The sequence below is a fragment of the Eulemur rufifrons genome, chromosome 30, assembly GCF_041146395.1.
Source record: "Eulemur rufifrons isolate Redbay chromosome 30, OSU_ERuf_1, whole genome shotgun sequence".
In the NCBI taxonomy this organism is placed as follows: domain Eukaryota; kingdom Metazoa; phylum Chordata; class Mammalia; order Primates; family Lemuridae; genus Eulemur; species Eulemur rufifrons.
In genome coordinates this window covers 11,678,947-11,687,343 of record NC_091012.1, presented here as the reverse complement: position 1 = coordinate 11,687,343, position 8,397 = coordinate 11,678,947, and positions in this window count along the sequence as shown.

The following is an 8,397-nucleotide window of genomic DNA, read 5'->3' as shown; positions in this document are numbered from 1 at the left end:
TACGGTAGCTGTGAATGTGACCTTAATAGGAAATAGGTTCTTTGTAGATGATAAATTAAAATAAAGTCATTAGGGTGGGCCCTAATTTAATATGATGGTGTACTTATAAAAAAGGAAAATCTAGACATAGAGACAGACACAGGGAGAACCCCATATAGAGAGAAGTGATACATTTTAAGTCAAGGAAAACTAAATATTTTCAGCAAACCACCAGAAGGAGGAAGAGAGATATGGAAGAGATTTTTTCCTTCAAAGACTTGAAAAAGAATCAACCCTGTCCTACATCTTGATCTCAGACATGTAGCCTCTAGAATTGTAAAACAATGCATTGCTGTAGGGTGAGCCACCCAGTTTGTGGTACTTTGTTATGGCAGCCCTAGAAAACAAATACAAGCATCAAAGACATTGATTTAATTGAAATTTATAGATAACTCGACCTACCAATAGAATGTACTTTCTTTTCAAGTGTCTAACAAATACCAAATATGATAAATCCATTAAAAACTGAACACATTTAAAAGAAGTCAAATCACATAGAGTGTATGCTGAGATCACAGTAAAATCAATCTAGAAATTAATAACAAAAAGATAACATGAAAAATCTTCAAACATTTCGAATAATCTCCAAACTAAACAACATATGACTAGATAATCACTGAATCAAAGACAATGATTCAAGTGAAATTTAAAAATAAATAAAATTGACTATAAATGAAAACACAAGATTTTGAAATCTGTGAGACATGGTTAAAGCAGTGTAGAAAGAAAAATATATTGTACAAATACAGTCATGTGCTAGAGAATGACATTTTGGTCAACGATGGACCAAAAATATGATTAAAACAGAGCAGAAAAATTCTTCTCACGTATAGAGACATGGTAGTGCAATCCATTATTCGTGTGGTTGTGTTGATGCTTGTGTATACACCTAAGGTGCTGCCAGTCATATAAAAGTATCCCACATACGTACAGTACATAATATTTGGAAATACATATGGTTTATGTAATTATTATACTATCATTTTATTGTTCCTTTAGAGGTACTCTTTCTATGTAATACTTATTATAAAATTCAACTGTAAAACTACACCTGGTAGGTCCTTCAGAAGGTGTTACAAGAGAAGGCGTTGCTATCACAGAAGAGGGCAGTTCTAGGCATGTTAGTGCCCAGGAAGGCTTTCCAGTAGAACAGAAGTGGAGGTGGAAGATAGTAATAGTGATGATCCTGACCCTATGTAGGCCTAGGCTAATGTGTGTGTTTTATCTTAGTCTTTGACAAAAAAAGTTTAAAAAATAATAAAAAAGATATAAAACAAAACAAAGAGTATAGAATAAGGATATAAAGAAAGAAACTTATTATACAGCTATACAGTCTGTATTTTAAACTAAGTGTTATTAAAATAAAGTCAAAAAGTTAAAAAAAATTAAAAGTTTATAAAGTAAAGCTACAGTAAGATAAGGCTAACTTATTATTGAAGGAAAAAACAACTTTTAAAAATAAATTAAGGGGTGTAGCCTAAGTGTACTTAAGGGGTATATCCTAAGTTTGATAAAGTCTACAATAGTTTACAGTAACGTCCTAGGCCTTCACATTCACTCACCACTCATTCACTGACTCACCCAGAGCAACTTCCAGTCCTGCAAGCTCCATTCATAGTAAGTGTCCTATATATGTGTACCATTTTTAATCTTTTTTATTGCATTTTTATTGTATCTTTTTATGTTTAGATATGTTTAGATACAGAAAAAAGCCATATAGCTACGACCAACTGATTTTCACCAAAGCAGACAAAAACACTGAGAAACGATGCCCTATTCAATAAATGGTGCTGGGAAACTTGGAGAACCATATGCAGAAAAATGAAACTGAACTACTATCCCTCACCATATACAAAAATTAACTCAAGATGGATTAAAGACTTGTGAGATCTGATATCATAAAAGTTGTTTCTTTGAAAAGACCAACAAAATTTACTAACTTTTCCCTAGATTGATGAGAGAGAGGGAGAGAACTCAAAGATTCAAATTAGTACTATAACAAATGAAAGAGGAGATATTACTACTAATTTTACAGACATGAAAACGATTATATTGCAAAGCAACGGTCACTAACCCCCAGGCGGCAGCCCAGAACCGGCGCGTGGCCTGTTAAGAACCGTGCCACGCATCATAGCCTGAGCTCCACGGCCTCTGGCTTTCTGTGGAAAAATTGTCTTCCATGAAGAGATTAAATCCGTAATAAAAAATCTCCCAGCAAGAACCCAGGACCAAATGGATTCACTAGTGAATTGCACCAAATATTTAAAGAAGAATCAATGCCAAACCTCACACTTCTGAAAATTGAGTAGGAGGGACCACTTCCAAACTCACTTTATGAGGCCAGCACTACCACAGCCAGTATCTTTATTGAACATAGATGCAAAAATCCTCAATAATATACTAGCAAACCAAATTCAAAATCACATTAAAAAATCCATACACTATAATAAAGTGGGATCTATCCCAGAGATGCAAAGATGATTTCACAAATGCAAATCAATAAATGTGACAGAACACATCAACAGAAGGAATAAAAATTATATAATTTTTATAGATATGGAAAATCATTTGACAAACTCATCTGACACCTAAAAAAATTAAAGTGCTTGATTTTTTGTTCTAATCACATCTTGACTGCCCTGTTGTTAATATTTTGTTCATAAATACAAAAAATTTATTGGCTTTCCTTTTTGCTGAAGAATGAAACTTCGTAATAATAATAATAAATAACAAAACAAAACAACAACAAATAGAAAAACGAGGTGTGGGACCGCTCCCAGCACAGAGTTCGAGTTCAAGTGCTCCGTCCTGTCTGCTGTCTGCCTATGTCATCTCTCCAATCCCAGTGCCCCCAGCAGGGGCGAGGGCGACCTCCAATATTTATGAGGCACTGATGATCCTTGGCTGAATCCATGATTTCATCAAGGAAGGAAAAATGATGATTGTGATTTCTGTTATAACTTCTGCATTTCATAATAAATACTTTTTGTAACAATTTTGGTTACACTAATGAAATTCATATTACAGAGACAGTATATGTATTCCTCCAGTGGTGAATAATCTTATTTATGGGAAGAGAGATTGTTAGGAAATGAGAAGTTTCTTAAAATCTAGATGTTTCAATATGCTTCAATTATTATATTTTTTGATACTCAAAGTGTCCAAATTTTACCCAGTGGAACTACTTCAGGTACTCTTGCTTCCTTTTCACTTGACCTCATTACTCTTTGATATCTCTCTTGCTTTCTGAAGAAGAATATGTTTTAGGACTATTGTTAGCATTTCTTTAGAAATCATAATTAATTTACCTGAGAATTATATTGAAAGACAACTTTTGGGAAACTCTGGTTCTCACTGCTACTAGTTAGCATGGATTTTATGTTTTTTGCAACAGAGAGTTAATAACTATGCTTTTTCTAGAAAGAGAAAAATAAACTATAATTTTATATTTCTAATTCAAATTACAATTATAGAATTTTTACTTCAATTAGTTGTTTCTATCTATTTAAAATATATCTTTTCCTGAAAATCTTGTTTTTGATAATATCAGTATAATTACTTACCAATTTGTCTTATGTGTCTCAAAATAATAACAGCAGTGGTACAAAACAAAACTACTTAATGTAGTTTGATATATCTTTGCCATTATCGTGTCATTAGAATATATTCACTAGTCTGTGTTTAAAGATACTATGTTTGAAATATTTTCTCTTGGTGGTTATTCCATCAACTTTTCCATTTCAGGCAAATTTTCAAATGTAGGACAAAAATGTGATTGTAACATTGGAGTATTACCTTATAAATGACTGCACATTCTGTGGTTATGTTCCATTTTGTTATTTTGATATTTTCATTTATCTTTTATCACTATATTTTGATCAATTTAAAATTGCCTGTTGTTTACTTCATTTAGTTCTGATTTGCTCTTATTAATTTCACTCCTTCTGCTGAGTTTGGGGTCATTCTGTTCTTCTTTCTCCAGCTCTTTGAATCTATTTATTAGGTTGTCTATTTGTAAATTTTCTGTCTTTTTGATAGAGGCATTTATGGAAATAAACTTTCCCCTCAGGACTGCTTTAGCTGTGTCCCACAGATTTTGATAACTTGTGTCTCCTTTGTCATTTAATTCAAAGAATCTTTTGATTTCCATCTTGATTTCCTCATTTATGAAATTATCATTCAGGAGAGGTTGTTTAGCCTCCATAGCTTTGAGTAGAAACAAGAATTTCTATTACGGTTGATTTCTATTTTTCCATTGTGATCTGAGAATATGCACAGTATTACTGAAGCCAGCATAACTCTAATACCAAAACCAGGAAAGGATGCATCAAAAATACAAAACCACCGACCAATATCCCTCATTAATATAGATGTAAAAATTCTCAATAAAATCCTAGCAAATCTAATCCAGGTGTTTATCAACAAAATAATCCATCATGACCACGTGGGCTGCATCCCAGAGACACAGGGAGGGTTCAACATACACAAATTTATAAATGTAATGCTCCACATAAATAGAAGCAAAAACAAAGACCATATGATCCTCTCCATAGATGCAGAAAAAACATTTGAAAAAATTCAACACCCTTTTATGATCAGAATGCTTAACAAAATAGGCATAGACAGAGCCTCCCTAAAAATAATACAAGCCATATATGAAAAACCCACAGCCAACATCATACTGAATGGGGAAAAATTGGAAGCCTTCTGATTCAGCACTGGAACCAGACAAGGTTGCCCACTGTTCCCACTGCTATTCAGCATAGTGCTGGAAGTCCCTGTGAGAGCAATCAGGCAAGAGAGCAGAATGAAGGGTGTCCAAATGGGGACAGAAGAGATCAAACTCTAACTCTTTGCAGATTATATGATATTATATCTAGAAAACCCCAAGGATTCAACCAAGAGACTCGTGGAACTGATAAATGAATTCAGTAGAGTGTCAGGATACAAAATCAATACACACAAATCAGAGGCATTCATATATGCCAATAACAGTCAACACAGAACCAAATTAAAGATTCAATACCCTTTACAATAGCAACAAAGAAAGTAAAAAACATAGGAATACATTTAACTAAGGAGGTAAAAGACCTCTACAGGGAGAACTATCAAACACTGAGGAAGGAAATTGCAGAACATGTAAATAGGTGCAAAACCATACCATGCTCATGGATCAGGAGAATCAACACTGTTAAAATGTCCATACTACCCAAAGTGATCTACAGATTCAATGCAATCCCTATTGAATTACCAACATCATTTTTCACAGATATAGGAAAAATAATTTTATGCTTTGTATGGAACCAGAGAAGACCCCATTTAGCAAAAGCAATTTTAAGCAATAAGAACAAAATGGGAGGTATTAATTTACCAGACTTCAAGCTATACTACAAAGCTGTGGTTATTAAAACAGCTTGGTACTGGAACAAGTACAGGGACACAGACCAGTGGAACAGAATCAAGAATCCAGATATAAAACCATCCTCATGTAGCCATCTAATCTTTGACAAAGCAGACAATAACATACTCTGGGGAAAAGAATCCTTATTCAATAAATGCTGCTGGGAAACCTGGATAGCCACATGTAGAAGACTGAAACAGGATCCACACATTTTACCTCTCATAACAATCAAATCACGGTGGATAACAGACTTAAACCTTAGGTGTGAAACGATTAGAATTCTAGAAGAAAATGTGGGAAAGACTCTTAAAGACATTTGCCTAGGCAAAGAATTTATGAAGAAGACCCCAAAGGCAATCACAGCAACAACAAAAATAAATAAATGGGACCTTACTAAATTAAAAAGCTTCTGCACAGCCAAAAAAAAAAAAAAAAAAAAAAAAAACTGTCACGAGTGTAAATAGAGAAACTACAGAATGGAAAAAAGTTTTTGCATTCTACACATCTGACAAAGGATTGATAACTAGAACCTATTTAGAACTCAGGAAAATCAGCAAGAAAAAATCAAACAACCTATCAAAAAGTGGGCAAAGGACATGAACAGAAATTTTTCAAAAGAAGACAGAAGAATGGCCAAAAAACACATGAAACAAATCTCTAACATCTCTAATCATCAGGGACATGCAAATCAAAACCACACTGAGATATCACTTAGTCCCAAAAAGGTAAATGTTGGTGTGGATGCAGAGAGATAGGAACACTCAGGCACTGCTGGTGGGACTGCAAACTAGTGAAACCTCTCTGGAAAGCAGTATGGAGATACCTTAAACAGATACAAGTAGATCTACCATTTGATCCAGGAATCCCATTACTGGGCATTTACCCAAAAGAACAAAAGACATTCTATAACAAAGATATCTGCACCCGAATGTTTATACCAGCACAATTCACAATTGCGAAGATGTGGAAAAAACCCAAGTGCCCATCCATCAATACATGAGTGGATTAATAAAATGTGGTATATGTATACCATGAAGTACTACTCAGCTATAAGAAACAATGGTGATATAGCACCTCTTGTATTTTCTTGGAAAGAGTTGGAACCCATTCTACTAAGTGAAGTATCACAAGAATGGAAAAATAAGCACCACATGTACTCACCATCAAATTGGTTTCAATGAACATCACCTAAGAGCACATTTAGGAATAACATTAATCGGGTGTCGGGCAGATGTGGGTGGGGGAGGGGATGGGTGTATACATATATAATGAGTGTGACGCTCACTGTCTAGGGGATGGACACGTTTGAAGCTCTGACTCCAGGGAGGGGTAAGGGCAATATATGTAACCTTAACTTTTTTACCCCAATATGCTGAAATAAGAACAAAAAAAATAAAATTAAAAAAAACCTATATGCTGAGACAGTCAATGATAAATGTTCTTCACCACAAAGGTGATGACTATGAGAATTAAAGCATCTGTTAATTAGATAGAATAAGCATTAGAAAATGGGTGTGTGTGTATATGTATATATATTTCAAAACATCACGTTTTACATGATAAATACATATAAGGTAATCAGTCAATTAAAAAAATCAATAAAAATCTTTGAAGTATAGCATTGTTCTAAATGCTGAGCCTGGATCTTTGTCATGAGCTTAACTGAACAGTATCAAAAATATAGAGCTTTAGTGCTGTTTTTGTCATTCTATTTGTCAGTCATAAGCAAGGGAACTCTGATATTTACCAGCAGATTCAGAATCCAGCACAGAACATGAAAAGGGCTTTAATGCTTTTATTTGAAGCTAAGGACAACTGGACTTCTTGGTGTTGATGATTATGGTATGGAAGACAATAAAGAGATATGTAGTGCTCACTGTCCCACCTCTGGCCACTGTCAGCACAGAAAAGAAGATTGCATGCCAAATCACTGATGAAATTTTCAATCAAAAAGCTGCCATGATCCGAGATTCCTCTAGAGAGAATGACCAAATTGTTGGCCACAGTTAGATGACTGAAAATGAAAAGTGTGTACTATGTACTGAACGAACTGAAATAAAGTCATGTAAAATAAATTCTCTAAGATTGAAATATCAGGTAAAGAAAGATTATTCCAAATTTTAAATCCACAGAAATCATTGTATTAAATTATAAAAATACACTGAAAATACACACTCATAAGTAGATTCTAGATGGATACATATGTTGTACTATAAGTAATTGATAGAAAATTAAATTCAAACTTCTTCATTTACCTAAACTCTCTATTAAAAGGTGGCCAAGTTCTGATGTTTCTTTATATAGTGCTTACCATATACATCACACACTTATTAATGCTTTCCTTATTTTAATTATTTTCATATTTATGACACTATATGTTAGGATCTAATAAAATTTTGCCTTTACAAAGCAAACAATACTGAGTTCTTGATTTAATCCTCTGGCATTCAGAATTGTTTATCTTTCTTTGTACTTTAAGGCTCTTACTTTTAGCTTAGGACACTGAATCTCTCTAATCTTAAGTAATCAGAATGCTGCATGTATAACCTATAAATGGCCTCAAACTCTCTAAATTATTTTTTCACCAAATTAAAAAATTCTGCACTCCTCATCAAAACTTTTAAAGTACTGTGTGAACTGACAGGGGGTGAGTACAACAGTGAGAAAGTTATAGCCCAAGTACAGCCAGAAAGAAGAATGGCTTAGATATATTTGTAGCAGGGAATGAAGATAAAAAGATAGCAAAAACCGGAGAAAATTATGAAATCAAAGAGCAGAGTTTCCACTTATAAATTCCAAGCGTTGGTTGTTCTGTAGATCTCTTCTCTCCACATGCAAAATCAGTGCCATTTTTTCACCCTGCACATTTTCAATCTCTTACCTGGAGCCACAATTTCATTCCCACAGAAATATTTACTGCTAATTATAAAGCATCTATTACATACATAACACTGTCC